Source organism: Balaenoptera physalus (assembly GCF_965194825.1).
Source record: "Balaenoptera physalus genome assembly, chromosome: 2".
NCBI lineage: Eukaryota > Metazoa > Chordata > Mammalia > Artiodactyla > Balaenopteridae > Balaenoptera > Balaenoptera physalus.
This window is the reverse complement of record NC_138883.1, coordinates 44,673,867-44,694,552: the sequence shown is the minus strand read 5'-3', so window position 1 is coordinate 44,694,552 and position 20,686 is coordinate 44,673,867. Positions and strand designations below refer to the sequence as shown.

Sequence of the window (20,686 nt, the reverse complement as noted above, 5' to 3'; positions counted from 1 at the left end):
ATTTGTCACAGGTGGAGGCCCAGCCTCTAGACCAGGCCTTGATTCAGCTGAGGGCCTAAACTCTGACAGAAAAATAAATCTGTTTTTACAGAAGCAGAATTACCTAATTATATTTTGACTTGACATACATGCATGTTCTTTTACTGTGAGAGAGGCGAGACGAGGTGTAAAAGGAAAAGGGAAGAGAAAAAGAGGAAGGGAGACGAGAACCGCTCTCGTGTTTGCTTCTCTGAAACATTCTCAAACTTCCCAAGGCAGAGGGAGAACTACTGTGCATGTGTAGTATTTTCTAGGTATTACCGTTATAGCGCTTAAATTTACATACTAGAAAGGTACTGACAGGAATGTAGAAGCGCTATATGGAATTTACTAAACAGACATCTTTATTATTTGTTGTTGCTGCGTTTCTGTCATATATATGAATATTATACATGACTAAGCAGACAGATTCATTACAGTTTTCCAGGTCAGCAAAAAAAAAAAAAAGAAAAGAAAATGGTCATAGGAACATACATATCGATAATTCCCTTAAACGTGAATGGATTAAATGCCCCAACCAAAAGACACAGACTGGCTGAATGGAAACAAAAACAAGACCCATATATATGCTGTCTACAAGAGACCCACTTTAGACCTAGGGACACATACAGACTGAAAGAGAGGGGATGGAAAAAGATATTCCATGCAAATGGAAATCAAAAGAAAGCTGGAGTAGCTATACTCATATCAGATAAAATAGACTTTAAAATAAAGAATGTTACAAGAGACAAGGAAGGACACTACATAATGATCAAGGGATCAATCCAAGAAGAAGATATAACAATTATAAATATATATGCACCCAACATAGGAGCACCTCAATACATAAGGCAACTGCTAACAGCTATAAAAGAGGAAATTGACAGTAACACAATCATAGTGGGGGACTTTAACACCTCACTTACACCAATGGACAGATCATCCAAAATGAAAATAAATAAGGAAACAGAAGCTTTAAATGACACAATAGACCAGATAGATTTAATTGATATTTATAGGACATTCCATCGGAAAACAGCAGATTACACGTTCTTCTCAAGTGTGCACGGAATATTCTCCAGGATAGATCACATCGTGGGTCACAATCAAGCCTCAGTAAATTTAAGAAAATTGAAATCATATGAAGCATCTTTTCTGACCACAACGCTATGAGATTAGAAATGAATTACAGGGAAAAAAACGTAAAAAAGACAAACACATGGAGGCTAAACAATACGTTACTAAATAACCAAGAGATCACTGAAGAAATCAAAGGGGAAATAAAAAAATACCTAGAGACAAATGACAATGAAAACACGACGACCCAAAACCTATGGGATGCAGCGAAAGCAGTTCTAAGAGGGAAGTTTATAGCTATACAAGCCTACCTAAAGAAACAAGAAAAATCTCAAGTAAACAATCTAACCTTACACCTAAAGAAACTAGAGAAAGAAGAACAAACAAAACCCAAAGTTAGCAGAAAGAAAGAAATCATAAAGATCAGAGCAGAAATAAATGAAATAGAAACAAAGAAAACAATAGCAAAGATCAATAAAACTAAAACTTGGTTCTTTGAGAAGATAAACAAAATTGATAAGCCATTAGCCAGACTCATCAAGAAAAAGAGGGAGAGGACTCAAATCAATAAAATCAGAAATGAAAAACGAGAAGTTACAACAGACACCACAGAAATACAAAGCATCCTGAGAGACTACTACAAGCAACTTTATGCCAATAAAATGGACAACCTGGAAGAAATGGACAAATTTTTAGAAAGGTATAACCTCCCAAGACTGAACCAGGAAGAAACAGAAAATATGAACAGACCAATCACAAGTAATGAAATTGAAACTGTGATTAAAAATCTTCCAACAAACAAAATACCAGGACCAGATGGCTTCACAGGTGAATTGTATCAAACATTTAGAGAAGAGCTAACACCCATCCTTCTCAAACTCTTCCAAAAAATTGCAGAGGAAGGAACACTCCCAAACTCATTCTATGAGGCCACCATCACCCTGATACCAAAACCAGACAAAGACACTGCAAAAAAAGAAAATTACAGACCAATATCACTGATGAATATAGATGCAAAAATCCTCAACAAAATCCAAGCAAACAGAATCCAACAACACATTAAAAGGATCATACACCACGATCAAGTGGGATTTATCCCAGGGATGCAAGGATTCTTCAATATACGCAAATCAATGTGATACACCATATTAAAAAATTGAATAAAAACCATATGATCATCTCAATAGATGCAGAGAAAGCTTTTGACAAAATTCAACACCCATTTATGATAAAAACTCTCCAGAAAGTGGGCTTAGACAGAACCTACCTCAACATCATAAAGGCCATATATGACAAACCCACAGCAAACATCATTCTCAATGGTGAAAAATTGAAAGCATTTCCTCTAAGATCAGGAACAAGACAAGGATGTCCACTCTCACCACTATTATTCAACATAGTTCTGGAAGTCCTAGCCACGGCAATCAGAGAAGAAAAAGAAATAAAAGGAATACAAATTGGAAAAGAAGAAGTAAAACTGTCACTGTTTGCAGATGACATGATACTATACATAGAGAATCCTAAAACTGCCACCAGAAAACTGCTAGAGCTAATTAATGAATATGGTAAAGTTGCAGGATACAAAATTAATGCACAGAAATCTCTTGCATTCCTATACACTAATGATGAAAAATCTGAAAGAGAAATTATGGAAACACTCCCATTTACCATTGCAACAAAAAGAATAAAATACCTAGGAATAAACCTACCTAGGGAGACGAAAGACCTGTATGCAGAAAACTATAAGACACTGATGAAAGAAATTAAAGATGATACCAACAGATGGAGAGATATACCATGTTCTTGGATTGGAAGAATCAACATTGTGAAAATGACTATACTACCCAAAGCAATCTACAGATTCAATGCAATCCCCATCAAATTACCAATGGCATTTTTTACAGAACTAGAACAAATCATCTTAAAATTTGTATGGAGACACAAAAGACCCCGAATAGCCAAAGCAGTCTTGAGGGAAAAAAACGGAGCTGGAGGAATCAGACTCCCTGACTTCAGACTATACTACACAGCTACAGTAGTCAAGACAGTATGGTACTGGCACAAAAACAGAAATATATATCAATGGAACAGGATAGAAAGCCCAGAGATAAACCCATGCACCTATGGTCAACTAATCTATGCCAAAGGAGGCAAGAATATACAATGGAGAAAAGACAGTCTCTTCAATAAGTGGTGCTGGGAAAACTGGACAGCTACATGTAAAAGAATGAAATTAGAACACTCCCTAACACCATACACAAAAATAAACTCAAAATGGATTAAAGACCTAAATGTAAGACTGGACACTATAAAACTCTTAGAGGAAAACATAGGAAGAACACTCTTTGACATAAATCACAACAAGATATTTTTTGATCCACCTCCTAGAGTAATGCAAATAAAAGCAAAAATAAACAAATGGGACCTAATGAAACTTCAAAGCTTTTGCACAGCAAAGGAAACCATAAACAAGACGAACAGACAACCCTCAGAATGGGAGAAAATATTTGCCAACGAATCAACGGACAAAGGATTCATCTCCAAAATGTATAAACAGCTCATTCAGCTCAATATTAAAGGAACAAACACCCCAATCCAAAAATGGGCAGAAGACCTAAATAGACATTTCTCCAAAGAAGACATACAGACGGCCACGAAGCACATGAAAACATGCTCAACATCACTAATTATTAGAGAAATGCAAATCAAAACTACAATGAGGTATCACCTCACTCCTGTTAGAATAGGCATCCTCAGAAAATCTACAAACAACAAATGCTGGAGAGGGTGTGGAGAAAAGGGAACCCTCTTGCACTGTTGGTGGGAATGTAAATTGATACAGCCACTATGGAGAACAATATGGAGGGTCTTTAAAAAACTAAAAATAGAATTACCATATGACCCAGCAATCCCACTACTGGGCATATACTCAGAGAATACTGTAATTCAAAAAGACACATGCACCTGAATGTTCATTGCAGCACTATTTACAATAGCCAGGTCATGGAAGCAACCTAAATGCCCATCAACAGACGAATGGCTAAAGAAGATGTGTTACATATATACAATGGAATATTACTCAGCCATAAAAAGGAACGAAATTGAGTCATTTGTTGAGACGTGGATGGATCTAGAGACTGTCATACAGAGTGAAGTAAGTCAGAAAGAGAAAAACAAATATCGTATATTAATGCATGTATGTGGAACCTAGAAAAATGGTACAGATGAGCCGGTTTGCAGGGCAGAAGTTGAGACACAGATGTAGAGAATGGACATATGGACACCAAGGGGGGAAAACTGCGGTGGGGTGGGGATGGTGGTGTGCTGAATTGGGCGATTGGGATTGACATGTATACACTGATGTGTATAAAATTGATGCCTAATAAAAACCTGCAGTATAAAAAAACAAACAAAAAATAAACAAACAAAAAACAAAACAGTAATCGTGATGGGAGGAGAGTACAAATGCAGAGTATATAAAATATACTTGAAATTAAGAGAAAAGCAACTGAAAACAAGCATGTATAAATACAGACTCCTAAACAAAAACCTCATGGTAACTGCAAAATGAAAATCTATAATAGATATACACACTAAAAAGAAAAAGAATCCAAACATAACACTAAAGATCGTCATCAAATCACAAGAAAGACAGAACAAAAGAAGAAAGACGAAAAAGAGCCCGACAAAAACAAATTCAAAGCAAAGAAGGTGGAGACAAGAAGATGGATTAGATGGACGTGAGCTCACCTCTTCTCACAAAAACAACAAAATCACAACTAACTGCTGAAAAACAAACAAACAAACAAACAAAAAACCCACTGGAACCTACCCAAAAAGATAGCCTACATCCAAAGACAAAGAAGAAGCCACAGTGAGACAGGAGGGGTACAATGGTTATAAAAACAAATCCCATACCTGCCAGGTTGGCAACCCACAAACTGGAAATAATTATATCACAGAGGTTCTCCCACAGGAGTGAAAGTTTTGAGCCCCACGTCAGGTTCCCCAGCCTGGAGGTCTGGCAATGGGAGGAGGAGCCCCCAGAGCATCTGGTTTTGAAGAGCTGCAGGCTTTGTTCTCAGGAATTCCACAGGACTGAGGGAAACAGAAATTCCACTTTTGGAGGGTGCATACAAGGTCTTGTGCACACCAGGACCCAGGGTAAAGAGCAGTGACCTCACAGGAAACAGGGTCAGACTTAGTTGTTGGTATTGGAGAGTCTCCTGTGGAGGCGCAGGGTGGCTGTGGCTCACTGCGGGGACAAAGACACTGGCAGTGGTAGTTCTTAGGAGTAGCATTGGCGTGAACCCTCCTGGAGGCTGCCATTTTCTCACCAAGACCTGGCCCCACCCAACAGCCTGTAGGCTCCAGTGCTGGGATGCCTCAGGCCAAATAACCAACAGGACAGGAACACAGCCCAACCCATCAGCAGACAGGATGCCTAAAGTCTTCCTGAGCCCACAGCTTCCCACTAAACCCACCTCTTGACACAGTCCTGCCAACCAGAGGGACAAGACCCAGCTCCACACACCAGTGGGCAGGAACCAGTCCCTACCACCAGGAAGCCTGCACAAGCCTCTTAGGCCAGCCTCATCCACCAGGAGGCAGACAGCAGAAGCAAGAAGAATTACAACCCTGCAGCCTGCAGGGTGGAAACCGCAATCACAAAAAATTTACACAGAATGAGATGCTAGAGGAATACGTCCCAGACAAAGGAACAAGAAGAAATCCAAGAAGAACAACTAAGTGAAGTGGAGATAGGCAATCTACCCAAAATAGAATTCAGAGTAATGATAGTAAAGATGATCCAAGATCTCAGAAAAAGAATGGAGGCACACACCGAGAAGATACAAGAAATGTTTAACGAAGACCTAGACAAACTAAAGAACAAACAGAAAGAGGTGAGCAATACAATAACAGAACTGAAAAATATACTAGATGGAATCAATAGCAGAATAAATTTGGCAGAAGACCAGGTAAGTGAACTGGAAGACAGCATGGTGGAAATCACTGCCATGGAATAGAATGAAAAGAAATGAGGACAGTCTAAGAGGCCTCTGGGATGAAATTAAACACACCAACATTCACATTGTAAGGGTCCCAGATGGAGAAGAGAGAAAAAGGACCTGAGAAAATATTTGAAGAGATAATAGCTGAAAACTTCCCTAACATGGGAAAGGAAACAAACACCCAAGTCCAGGAAGTGCAGTGAGTCCCAGGCAGGATAAAGCCAAGGAGGAACATGCCAAGACACATAGTAATCAAACTGACAAAAGTTAAAGACAAAGAAAAAGTATTGAAAGCAACAAGGGAAAAGCAACAAATAACATACAAAGGATTTGCCATAAGGTTATCATCTGATTTTTCAGCAAAAACTCTACAGGCCAGAAGGGAGTAGCATGATATATTTAAACTGATGAAAGGGAAGAACCTACAACCAAGAATACTCTACCCACCAAAGCTCTCATTAAGATGAAATGGAGAAACCAAAAGCTTTACAGACAAGCAGAAGCTAAGAGAATTCAGCATCACCAGACCAGTTTTGCAACAAATGCTAAAGGAACTTCTCTAGGCAGAAAAAAATAAAAGGCCACAACTAGAAACAAGAAAATTATAAATGGAAAAGCTCACCGGTAAAGGCAGGAAATCATCCGCACACAAATATGATATCAAAACCAGCAATCATGAGAAGAGGAGAGTACAAATGCAGGATATTGGAAATGCATTTCAAATTAACAGACCAGCAACTTAAAATAGTCTTGTTTATATATAGACTGCCATATCAAAACCTCATAGTAACCACAAATCAAAAACCTACAATAGATACACACACACAAAATAAAAAGGAATCCAAACACAACACTAAAAGTAGTTATCAAACGACAAGAGAAGAGAACAAAAGAAGAAGGGGAGAAAAAAGACCTACAAAAACAAATACAAAACAATTAACAAAATGGAAATAAGAACATACATATCAATAATTACCTTAAACGTAAATGGATTAAATGCTTCAACCAAAATACATACACTGCCTAAATGGAATCAAAAAATAAGACCCGTGTATATACTGGCTGTAAGAGACCCACTTCAGATCTAGAGACACATACAGACTGAAAGTGAGGGGGTGGAAAAAGGTATTCCATGTAAACAGAAATCAAAAGAAAGCTGGATTAGCAATATGCATATCAGACAAAATAGACTTTAAAATAAAGATGGTTACAGAGACACAGAAGGACACTACATAATGATTAAGGGGTCAATCCAAGATGAACATATAACAATTGTAAATATATATACACCCACCATAGAAGCACCTCAATATATATGTCAAAAACTAACATCCATAAAATGAGAAATCCACAGTAAACACAATAATAGTGGGGGACTTTAACACCCCACTTTTACCAATGGATAGATCATCCAGACAGAAAATCAATAAGGAAACACTGGCCTTAAATGACATATTGGACCAGATGGACTAAATAGACATTTATAGAGCATTCCATCCAAAAGCAGCAGAATACACGTTGAAGTACACACAGAACACTCTCCAGGATTGATCACATGCTGGGCCATAAAGTGAGGCTTGGTAAATTTAAGAAAATTGAAATCATATCAAGCATCTTTTCAGACCATCTTTTCTATGAGATTAGAAATTAACCACAAGAAAAAAACTGTAAAAAAAAACACGTGGAGGCTAAACAAGATGCTTCTAAACAGCCAATGGATCACTGAAGAAAGCAAAGAGAATATTAAAAAATACCTAGAGACAAATGAAAATGAAAGCGTGATGATCCAAAACCTATGAGATGCAACAAAAGCAGTTCTAAGAGGGAAGTTTATAGCAATACAATCTTACCTCAGGAAACAAGAAAAATCTCAAATAAACAACCTGACCTTATACCTAAAGCAACTAGAGAAAGAAGAACAAACAAAACCCAAAGTTAGTAGAATGAAAAAATCATAAAGATCAGATTTATGGATCATACACTATGATCAAGTGGGATTTATCCCAGGGATGCAAGCATTTTTCAATATCTTCAAATCAATCAGTGTGATATACCACATTAACAAATTGAAGGATAAAAGCCTTATGATCATCTCAAAAGATGCAGAGAAAGCTTTTGATAAAATTCAGCATCCATTTTGGATAAACATTCTTCAGAAAGTGGGCATAGAAGGAACCTACCTCAATATAATAAAGGTGATATATGACAAACCCATAGCTAACATCACACTCAACAGCAAAAAGCTGAAAGCATTTCCTCTAAGATCATGAACAAGACAGGGATGTCCACTCTTGCCGCTTTCATTCAGCATAGTTTTGGCAGTCCTAGCCATGGCAATCAGAGAAGAAAAAGGAAAGAAATCCAAATTGGAAAAGAAGAAAAACTGTCACTACCAGAGATGCTACCAGAAAACTACTAGAACTCATCAATGAATTTAGTAACATTATAGGATACAAAATTAATACACAGAAATCTGTTGCATTTCTATACACTAACAATGAAAGAAGAGAAATTAAAGAAACAATCCCATTTACCATCACATCAAAAAGAATAAAATACCTAGGAATAAACTTACCTAAGGAGGCAAAAACCTGTACTCCAAAAACTACAAGATACTGATGAAAGAAATTGAAGATGACACAAATATATGGAATGATATACCATGTTGTTGGATTGGAAGAATCAATATTGTTAAAATGACCATACTACCCAAGGCAATCTACAGATTCAATGCAATCCCTATCAAATTGCCAATGGCATTTTTCACAGAACTAGAACAAAAAATTTTATATTTGTATGAAAATACAAAAGACCCTGAACAGCTAAAACAATCTTAAGAAGAACGGAGCTGGAGGAATAATGCTCCTTGACTTCAGACTACATTACAAAGATACAGTAAGTAAAACAGTGTGGTACTGGCACAAAAACAGACACATAGATCAGTGGCACAGAAGAGAGAGCCCAGAAATAAACCCACCCACTTATGGTCAATTAATCTATGACAAGGAGGCAAGAATATACAATGGAGAAAAGACAGTCTCTTCAATAAGTGGTGCTGGGAAAACTGGACAGCTACATGTAAAAGAATGAAATTAGACCGTTCTCTAACACCATACACACACACACACACACACACACACACACACACACACACGCAAACTCAAAATGGATTAAAGACCTAAATATAAGGCCAGACACTATAAAACTCCTAGAGGAAAACATAGGTAGAACACTTTGACATAAATTGCCCTAATATTTTTTTGGGTCTGTCTCCTAGAGTAACGGAAATAAAAACAAAAGGAACCTAATTAAGCTCAAAAGCTTTTGCACAGCAAAGAACACCATAAACAAAATGAAAAGACAACCCACAGAGTGGGAGAAAATATTTGCAAACAATGCTACCAAAAGAGGATCAATTTCCAAAATATACGAACAGCTAATACAGCTTAATATCAAAAAACAAACAAGCAACCCAATCAAAAAATGCTTTTTTTACGGCAGAAGAACTAAATAGACATTTCTCTAAAGAAGACATACATATAGCCAGCAGGCACATGTTAGGATGCTCAACATTGCTAATTATTAGATAAAAGCAAATCAAAACTACAATGAGGTATTACCTCACACTGGTCAGAATGGCCATCATTTAAAAGTCTACAAACAATAAATGTTGAAGAGGGTGTGGAGAAAAAGGAACCCTCCTATGCTGTTGGTAGGAACATAAATTGATGCAGCCACTATGGAGAACAGTATGGAGGTTCCTTAAAAGCTAAAAATAGAGTTGCCTTATGATCCGGGAATTCCACTCCTGGGCATATATCCATACAAAACTATAGTTCAAAAAGGTACATGCACCCCAATGTTCATAGCAGCACTATTTACTATAGCTAAGACACAGAAGCAACACAAATGTCCATCGACAGATGAATGGATAAAGACGTGGTACATATATACAATGGCATATTACTCAGGCATAAAAAAGTATGAAATAATGCCATTTGCAGCAACATGGATAGACCTAGAGATTATCATATTAAGTGAAGTAAGTCAGAGAGAGAAAGACAGATATATGATATCACTTATATGTGGAATCTAAAAAAACGATACAAATGAATTATTTATAAAGCAGAAAGGGACTCACAAAAATAGAAAACAAACTTATTGTCACCAAAGGGGTTGGGGGGTAGATAAATTGAGTTTAAGATTAACATACACATTCTACTGTAATAAAATAGGTAAACCACAAGGACCTACTATATAGCACAAAGAACAATGTTCTATATCTTGTAAAAACTTATAATGGAAAAGAATTGGAAAAAGAATATATATATGTCATATATATAACTGAATCACTTTGCTGTACACTTGAAACCGACACTGAATTGCTTTGCTGTACTCTTGAAACACAACATTGTAAATTAAGTATGCTTCAATTTAAGAATTTTTTCAAAATTGCATGATTGTCTAAATAGATGCAAAAAAAACCCCATTTGATCAAATTCAACATTCATTCATGATAAAAACGTTCAATAAACTAAGAATAGAAGGTAAATACCTCAATATTATAAAGGCCATAAATGAAAAGCACACACCTAACATGCTCAATTGTGAATAACTACAAGTTTTTTTCTCTAAAAATCAGAACAAGGCAAGGATGTCCACTCTCATCACTTCTACTTAACATGGTACTGGAAGTACTAGCCAGAGTAATTAGACAAGATATAAAAAGCATCCAAATGGGAAAGGAAGAAGTAAAATTATCCCTGTTTACACACAATATGGTCTTGTATGTAGAAAACTCCAAGATTCCATTAAAAATAATTATAATGAATGAATTCAGTAAAGTTTCAGGATACAAAAGTCAACATACAAAAATCAGTTGCATATCTATTTACTAACACTGAACTATCTGAAAAGGAAATTAGGAAAACAACCCCATTTACAATAGTACCAAAAAAAAGAAAATACTTAGGGATAAACTAAGGAGGTAAAATATTTATATACTGAAAACTAAAATATTGATGACAGAAATTTAGAAATAAACAAATGGAAAAACATCCCATTTTCATGAATTGGAAGACTTAATATTGTTAAAATGTTCATACTACCCAAAGCAATCTACAGATTCTATGCAATCCCTATCAAAATTCAAAGACTTTTTTTTTTACAGAAATAGAAAAAGCAATTCTACAATTCATATGAAACCACAAAAGAAGACCACAAATATCCAAATCAATTCTAAGAAAGAACAAAACTAGGAGGTATCACACTTTAATTTCAAGACATCTTACAAAGATACAGTAATCAACACAGTATGGTACAATCAACAATACTGCAATTTTAAAAAGTGTGGTACTGGCATAAAAAGACATATAAACCAAATGGAACAGAATACGGAGCCTACAAATAAATCCATGCATACATGGTCAACCAATTTTCAGCAAGGGTACAAAGAATACACAATATGGAAAGGATAGTCTCTTCAACTACTTGGTGTCGGGAAAACTGGATAGCCACATATAACAGAATGAAGTTGGACCTGTATCTTACACCATACATAAAAATCAACTCTAAGTGGGTTAAAGACTTAAACAAAAAACCTGAAAATGTAAAAGTCCTAGAAGAAAACATAGAGGAAAATCTTTATGACCTTGGTATTGGTAATGATTTCATGGACATGACACCAAAAGCACATGGAACAAAAACAAAAATAAATAACTGGGACTGCATCACACTAAAAAGCTTCTGCACAGCAAAAGAAACAATCTACAGAGGGAAAAGGCAACCTACAGAATGAGAGAAAATACTTCTAAACCGTATATCTGATGAGGTGTTAATCTCCAAAGCATGTAAATAACTCATACAACTCAATAAACAAAAAACCTAATAACCCAATTTTAAAAATGGAGACGGATTGGTTCAAGATGGCAGAGTAGAAGGACGTGCTCTCATTCCCTCTTGCAAGAGCACCGGAATCACAACTAACTGCTCAACAGTCATCAACAGGAAGACACTAGAACTCATAAGAAAATAATCCCCACACCCAAAGACAAAGAAGAAGCCATAATGAGATGGTGGAGCGGGGTGGTGCGCAATCACAATAAAATCAAATCCCATAGCTGCTGGGTGGGTGACTCACAAACAGGAGAACACTTATACCACAGAAGTCCATCCACTGGAGTGAAGGTTCTGAGCCCCACATCAGGCATCCCAACCTGGGGGTCTGGCAAGGGGAGGAGGAACTCCTAGAGAATCAGACTTTGAAGGCTAGCAGGATTTGATTGCAGGACTTCAACAGGACTGGGGGAAGCAGAGACTCCACTCTTGGAGGGCACACACAAAGTAGTGCGTGCATCGGGACCCAGGGGAAGGAGCAGTGACCCCATAGGACACTGAACCAGACCGATCTGCTAGTGTGGAGGGTCTCCTGTAGAGGTGGGGGGTGGCTGTGGCTCACCGTGAGGACAAGGACAATGGCAACAGAAGTTCTAGGAAGTACTCCTTGGCGTGAGCCCTCCCAGAGTCCGCCATTAGCCCCACCAAAGAGCCCAGGTAGGTTCCAGTGTTGGGTCGCCTAAGGCCAAACAACCAACAGGGAGGGAACCCAGCCCCACCCATCAGCAGACAAGCAGATTAAACTTTTACTGAGCTCTGCCCATCAGAGCAACACCCAGCTCTACCCACCACCAGTCCCTCCCATCAAGAAACTTGCATAAGCCTCTTAGATAGCCTCATCCACCAGAGGGCAGACAGCAGAAGCAAGAAGAACTACAATCCTGCAGCCTGTGGAACAAAAACCACATTTACAGAAAGATAGACAAGATGAAAAGGCAGAGGGCTATATACCAGATGAAGGAACAAGAAAAAACCCCAGAAAAAAACCAACTAAATGAAGTGGAGATAGGCAACCTTCCAGGAAAAAAATTCAGAATAATGATAGTGAAGATGATCCAGGACCTCGGAATAAGAATGGAGGTAAAGATCGAGAAGATGCAAGAAATGTTTAACAAAGACCTAGAAGAATTAAAGAACAAACAAACAGAGATGAACAATACAATAACTGAAATGAAAACTACACTAGAAGGAATCAATAGCAGAATAACTGAGGCAGAAGAACGGATAAGTGACCTGGAAGACAGAATGGTGGAATTCACTGCTGCGGAACAGACTAAAGAAAAAAGAATGAAATGAAGACAGCCTAAGAGACCTCCGGGACAACATTAAACCCAACAACATTCTCATTATAGGGGTCCCAGAAGGAGAAGAGAGAGAGAAAGGACCCGAGAAAATATTTGAAGAGATTATAGTCGAAAACTTCCCTAACATGGGAAAGGAAATAGCCACCAAGTCCAGGAAGCGCAGAGAGTCCCATACAGGATAAACCCAAGGAGAAACATGCCGAGACACATAGTAATCAAAGTGGCAAAAATTAAAGACAAAGAAAAATTATTGAAAGCAGCAAGGGAAAAACGACAAATAACATACAAGGGAACTCCCATAAGGTTAACAGCTCTACTCCCATAAGGAGTACAGCTGATTTCTCAGCAGAAACTCTACAAAAACTCTTCTGGCAAAATTCAAGCCAGAAGGGAGTGGCATGATATACTTAAAGTGATGAAAGGGAAGAACCTACAACCAAGATTACTCTACCCAGCAAGGATCTCATTCAGATTCGATGGAGAAATCAAAAGCTTTACAGACAAGCAAAAGCTAAGAGAATTCAGCACCACCAAACCAGCTCTACAACAAATGCTAAAGGAACTTCTCTAAGTGGGAAACACAAGAGAAGAAAAGGACCTACAAAAACAAACCCAAAACAATTAAGAAAATGGTCATAGGAACATACATATCGATAATTCCCTTAAACGTGAATGGATTAAATGCTCCAACCAAAAGACACAGGCTTGCTGAATGGATACAAAAACAAGACCCATATATATGCTATCTACAAGAGACCCACTTTAGACCTAGGGACACATACAGACTGAAAGTGAGGGGATGGAAAAAGATATTCCATGCAAATCAAAAGAAAGCTGGAGTAGCTATACTCATATCAGATAAAATAGACTTTAAAATAAAGAATGTTACAATAGACAAAGAAGGACACTACATAATGATCAAGGGATCAATTCAAGAAGAAGATATAACAATTATAAATATATATGCACCCAACATAGGAGCACCTCAATACATAAGGCAACTGCTAACAGCTATAAAAGAGGAAATTGACAGTAACACAATCATAGTGGGGGACTTTAACACCTCACTTACACCAATGGACAGATCATCCAAAATGAAAATAAATAAGGAAACAGAAGCTTTAAATGACACAATAGACCAGATAGATTTAATTGATATATATAGGACATTCCATCCCAAAACAGCAGATTACACATTCTTCTCAAGTGCGCACGGAACATTCTCCAGGATAGATCACATCTTGGGTCACAAATCAAGCCTCAGTAAATTTAAGAAAATTGAAATCATATCAAGCATCTTTTCTGACCACAACGCTATGAGATTAGAAATGAATTACAGGGAAAAAAACGTAAAAAACACAAACACATGGAGGCTAAACAATACGTTACTAAATAACCAAGAGATCACTGAAGAAATCAAAGAGGAAATAAAAAAATACCTAGAGACAAATGACAATGAAAACACGACGACCCAAAACCTATGGGATGCAGCAAAAGCAGTTCTAAGAGGGAAGTTTATAGCTATACAAGCCTACCTAAAGAAACAAGAAAAATCTCAAGTAAACAATCTAACCTAACCTTACACCTAAAGAAACTAGAGAAAGAAGAACAAACAAAACCCAAAGTTAGCAGAAGGAAAGAAATCATAAAGATCAGAGCAGAAATAAATAAAATAGAAACAAAGAAAACAATAGCAAAGATCAATAAAACTAAAAGCTGGTTCTTTGAGAAGATAAACAAAATTGATAAAGCATTAGCCAGACACATGAAGAAAAAGAGGGAGAGGACTCAAACCAATAAAATTAGAAATGAAAAAGGAGAAGTTACAACAGACACCGCAGAAATACAAAGCATCCTAAGAGACTACTACAAGCAACTTTATGCCAATAAAATGGACAACCTGGAAGAAATGGACAAATTTTTAGAAAAGTATAAACTTCCAAGACTGAACCAGGAAGAAACAGAAAATATGAACAGAGCAATCACAAGTAATGAAATTGAAACTGTGATTAAAAATCTTCCAACAAACAAAAGTCCAGGACCAGATGGCTTCACAGGTGAATTGTATCAAACATTTAGAGAAGAGCTAACACCCATCCTTCTCAAACTCTTCCAAAAAATTGCAGAGGAAGGAACACCCCAAACTCATTCTATGAGGCCACCATCACCCTGATACCAAAACCAGACAAAGATACTACAAAAAAAGAAAATTACAGACCAATATCACTGATGAATATAGATGCAAAAATCCTCAAAATACTAGCAAACAGAATCCAACAACACATTAAAAGGATCATAGACCATAATCAAGTGGGATTTATCCCAGGGATGCAAGGATTCTTCAATATATGCAAATCAATCAATGTGATACACCATAATAACAAATTGAAGAATAAAAACCATATGATCATCTCAATAGATGCAGAGAAAGCTTTTGACAAAATTCAACACCCATTTATGATAAAAACTCTCCAGAAAGTGGGCGTAGAGGGAACCTACCTCAACATCATAAAGGCCATATATGACAAACCCACAGCAAACATCACTCTCAACGGTGAAAAACTGAAAGCATTTCCTCTAAGATCAGGAACAAGACAAGGATGTCCACTCTCACCACTACTATTCAACATAGTTCTGGAAGTCCTAGCCACGGCAATCAGAGAAGAAAAAGAAATAAAAGGAATACAAATTGGAAAAGAAGAAGTAAAACTGTCACTGTTTGCAGATGACATGATACTATACATAGAGAATCCTAAAACTGCCACCAGAAAACTGCTAGAGCTAATTAATGAATATGGTAAAGTTGCAGGATACAAAATTAATGCACAGAAATCTCTTGCATTCCTATACACTAATGACGAAAAATCTGAAAGAGAAATTATGGAAACACTCCCATTTACCATTGCAACAAAAAGAATACAATATCTAGGAATAAACGTACCTAAGGAGACAAAAGACCTGTATGCAGAAAACTATAAGACACTGATGAAAGAAATTAAAGATGATACCAACAGATGGAGAGATATACCATGTTCTTGGATTGGAAGAATCAACATTGTGAAAATGACTATACTACCCAAAGCGATCTACAGATTCAATGCAATCCCTATCAAATTACCAATGGCATTTTTTACGGAACTAGAACAAATCATCTTAAAATTTGTATGGAGACACAAAAGACCCCGAATAGCCAAAGCAGTCTTGAGGGAAAAAAACGGAGCTGGAGGAATCAGACTCCCTGACTTCAGACTATACTACACAGCTACAGTAATCAAGACAATATGGTACTGGCACAAAAACAGAAACATAGATCAATGGAACAGAATAGAAAGCCCAGAGATAAACCCATGCACCTATGGTCAACTAATCTATGCCAAAGGAGGCAAAAATATACAATGGAGAAAAGACAGTCTCTTCAATAAGTGGTGCTGGGAAAACTGGACAGCTACATGTAAAAGAATGAAATTAGAACACTCCCTAACACCATACACAAAAATAAACTCAAAATGGATTAAAGACCTAAATGTAAGGCCAGACACTATAAAACTCTTAGAGGAAAACACAGGAAGAACACTGACATAAATCACAGCAAGATCTTTTTTGATCCACCTCCTAGAGTAATGGAAATAAAAACAAAAATAAACAAATGGGACATAATGAAACTTAAAATCTTTTGCAACGCAAAGGAAACTACAAACAAGATGAAAAGACAACCATCAGAATGGGAGAATATATTTGCCAACGAATCAACGGACAAAGGATTAATCTCCAAAATATATAAACAGCTCGTGCAGCTCAATATTAAAAGAAAAAAACAACCCAATCCAAAAATGGGCAGAAGACTTAAAAGATATTTCTCCAAAGAAGACATACAGATGGCCAAGAAGCACATGAAAAGCTGCTCAACATTACTAATTATTAGAAAGATGCAAATCAAAACTACAATGAGGTATCACCTCACACCAGTTAGAATGGGCATCATCAGAAAATCTACAAACAACAAATGCTGGAGAGGGTGTGGAGAAAAGGGAACACTCTTGCACTGTTGGTGAGAATGTAAATTGATACAGGCACATGGAGAACAATATGGAGGTTCCTTAGAAAACTAAAAATAGAATTACCATATGACCCAGTAATCCCACTACTGGGCATATACCCAGAGAAAACCATAATTCAAAAAGACACATGCACCCCAATGTTCACTGCAGCACTATTTACAATAGCTAGGTCATGGAAGCAACCTAAATGCCCATCAACAGACGAATGGCTAAAGAAGATGTGGTACATATATACAATGGAATATTACTCAGCCATAAAAAGGAACGAAATTGGGTCATTTGTAGAGACATGGATGGATCTAGAGACTGTCATACAGAGTGAAGTAAGTCAGAAAGAGAAAAACAAATATCGTATATTAACGAATATATGTGGAACCTAGAAAAATGGTATAGATGAACCGGTTTGCAGGGCAGAAATTGAGACACAGATGTAGAGGACAAACGTATGGACACCAAGGGGGGAAAGTGGCAGGGGTGGTGGTGGTGTGATGAATTGGTAGATTGGGATTGACATGTATACACTAATATGTATAAAACGGATAACTAATAAGAACCTGCTGTATAAAAAAATAAAATTCAAAATCCAAAAAAAAAAAAAGTTATGAGGCCTTAAATAGATGTGTCTGCAAAGAAGATGACCAACAGGTATATGAAAAAATGCTCTTCATCACTTATTAGGGAAATTCAAATCAAAACCAAATGAGATATCACCTCTTACTTGTTAGGATGGCTATTATAAAAAAACAAAGACAAGTGTTCGCATGGATGTGTACAAATAGGGGCACTTGCACACTGTTGGTGGGAATGCAAAATGGTGCAGCCTCTATAGAAAGCAGTATGAAAGTTGCTCAAAAACATTAAAAATAGAACTATTATATTATCCAGCAATCCCACTTCTGGATATATATCCAAAAGAATTGAAATCAGGATCTTGAAGAGATACCAGCAGTCCCATATTCATTGCAGCACTATTCCCAATAGCTAAGTGCAGAAACAACCCAAATTTCTGTTGACAGATGACTGGATAAAGAAAACGTGGTATATACATACAATGAAATATTATTCAGCCTTAAAACTGAAGGAAATTCTGCAATATGTGACAACATGGATGGACCTTGAGGACATTAGCCTAAGTGAAATAAGCCCAACACAGAAAGACAAGCACTGCATGAGTCCACTTATATGAAGTATTGAAAATAGTTCAAATTCATAAAATCAAAGACTAGAATGGTGGTTTCTAGAGGATGGGGGTGGGGGGGGAATGAGGTGTTATTAGTTAACAGGCATGACATTTCAGTTAAATAAGATGATTAAGCTCAAGAGATCTGTAGAACATTGTACCTACAGTCCACAATATTGCACTTACATTTAAGAAGATAGATCAAGTGTCCTTATCATATTGTTTTAACTTAGACAATTTGAAAACTTTATTTAGTCTATGTGTACAACACTTTTCAAAACAAATCAAAATCTCATGCAGATTCCCAATATGTATGTAGATAAAAGCAGGATTTTTATTTCTTTTCCATTATGGTTTATTAGAGGATATTGAATATAGTCCCCTGTGCTATATACAGTTTGTTTCATATATAGTAGTTAGTATCTGCTAATCCCAAACTTCTCATTTAACCCTCCCCCACCTCCTTTCCCCTTTGGTAACCATAAGTTTGTTTTCTACGTTTGTTTTCTACGTCTGTGAGTCTGTTTCTGTTTTATAAATATGTTCATTTGTGTCATATTTTAGATTCCACATATAAGTGATATCATATGCTGTCTTTCTCTTTCTAACTTACTTCACTTAGTATAATAACCTTTAAGTCCATCCATGTTGCTGCAAATGGCATTATTTCATCCTTTTTTAAGGCTGAATGGTATTCCATTGTGTATATATACCATATCTTTTTTATCCATTCATCTGTTGATGGGCAATTAGGTTGCTTCCATGTCTTGGCTATAGTAAATAGTGCTGCTAGGAACACTGGGGTGCATGTATCTTTTCAAATTAGAGTTTTTTTCCGGATATATGCCCAGGAGTGGGATTGCTGGATCATATGGTATCTCTAACTTTCAGTTTTTTAAGGAACCTCCATACTGTTCTCCATAGTGGCTGCACCAATGTATATTCCTACCGACCGTGTAGGAGGGTTCCCTTTTCTCCACACCCTCTCCAGCATTTATCTGTAGACTTTTTAATGATGGCCATTCTGACCACTGTGAGGTGGTACCTCATTGATTTACATTGCTCTAACAATTAGAGGTGTTGAGCATTTTTCATGTGCCTGTTGGCCATGTGTATGTCTTCTTTGGAGAAATGTCTATTTTGATTTTTTGTTGTTGTTGTTACTGAGTTGTATGAGCTGTTTGTATATTTTGGAAATTAATCCCTTGTCAGTCACATCATTTGCAAATATTTTCTCCCAATCTGTAGGTTGTCTTTTCATTTTGCTTATGGTTTCCTTTGCTGTGCAAAAGCTTACAAGTTTGATTAGGTCCCATTTGTTTATTTTTGCTTTTATTTCTATTGCCTTGGGAGACTGACCTAGGAAAACATTGGTATGATTTATGTCAGAGATTTATGCTTTGCTTATGTTCTCTTCTAGGAGTTTTATGGTGTCCTGTCTTATATTTAATTATTTAAGCCATTTTGAGGGGTTTTTGTGTGTGTAATATGTGAGGGTGTGTTCTAACTTCATTGATTTACATGAGGCTGTCCAGCTTTCCCAATACCACTTGCTGAAGAGAGTCTCCACAAAAAAGCAATATTTTAGTGGTATACATGTTGTTAGCCTAAATTGATAAAATTATTCCAATAAGAAAAAATTTGAAATCTAGGATTATTGAATATAGTTATAATCTTATATCGGCCTTATCAGTTATTTTGTGTTTGGCTGGGGAAAAAAAGATTCACAGCTCACCTTCAATCTTAATACTCGTCAATAAAAACCAGAAGCATGAAAGAGAAATAGAAAATCTTTTCAAAGTTAAATCACTAACAACATCTAACAATGGTATCCATTCTTATAAATATTCATGTCAGACAAAAATCACTTAATAGAATACAAAAACATTTATAGTATGGTACCTTGCAAAACATAAGTGTAGGCAGACGCCAACTGGATAGTCCTGAGCTGCATTCTTGTTCCAGGCCTGAATTTAAAAGAAAAAAAAAAGCATATTCATGAGAACTAATATTGGTGGCATCCTGTGTACATCAGATGCACAGTATTAGCTCCATTCTTCAGGAGCCTAGAGTCCAAAAGTGGCCTAACCTGCCACACAGTACAGGACAATTTGCAATGCATTAATCTGGAGCTGATGATAA

At 36.8% G+C, this 20,686-nt stretch overlaps 1 long non-coding RNA gene across 1 annotated transcript in view; it reads right to left on the bottom strand.

Moving 5' to 3' along the window:
• LOC309655402 overlaps window positions 1-20,686 on the bottom strand; it is a 66,754-nt gene that overhangs the window by 34,419 nt on the left and 11,649 nt on the right. The window contains exon 2 of the long non-coding RNA XR_014260818.1: window positions 20,447-20,511. This is a non-coding gene — a long non-coding RNA (uncharacterized lncRNA). The remainder of the gene's footprint in view (window positions 1-20,446; window positions 20,512-20,686) is intronic.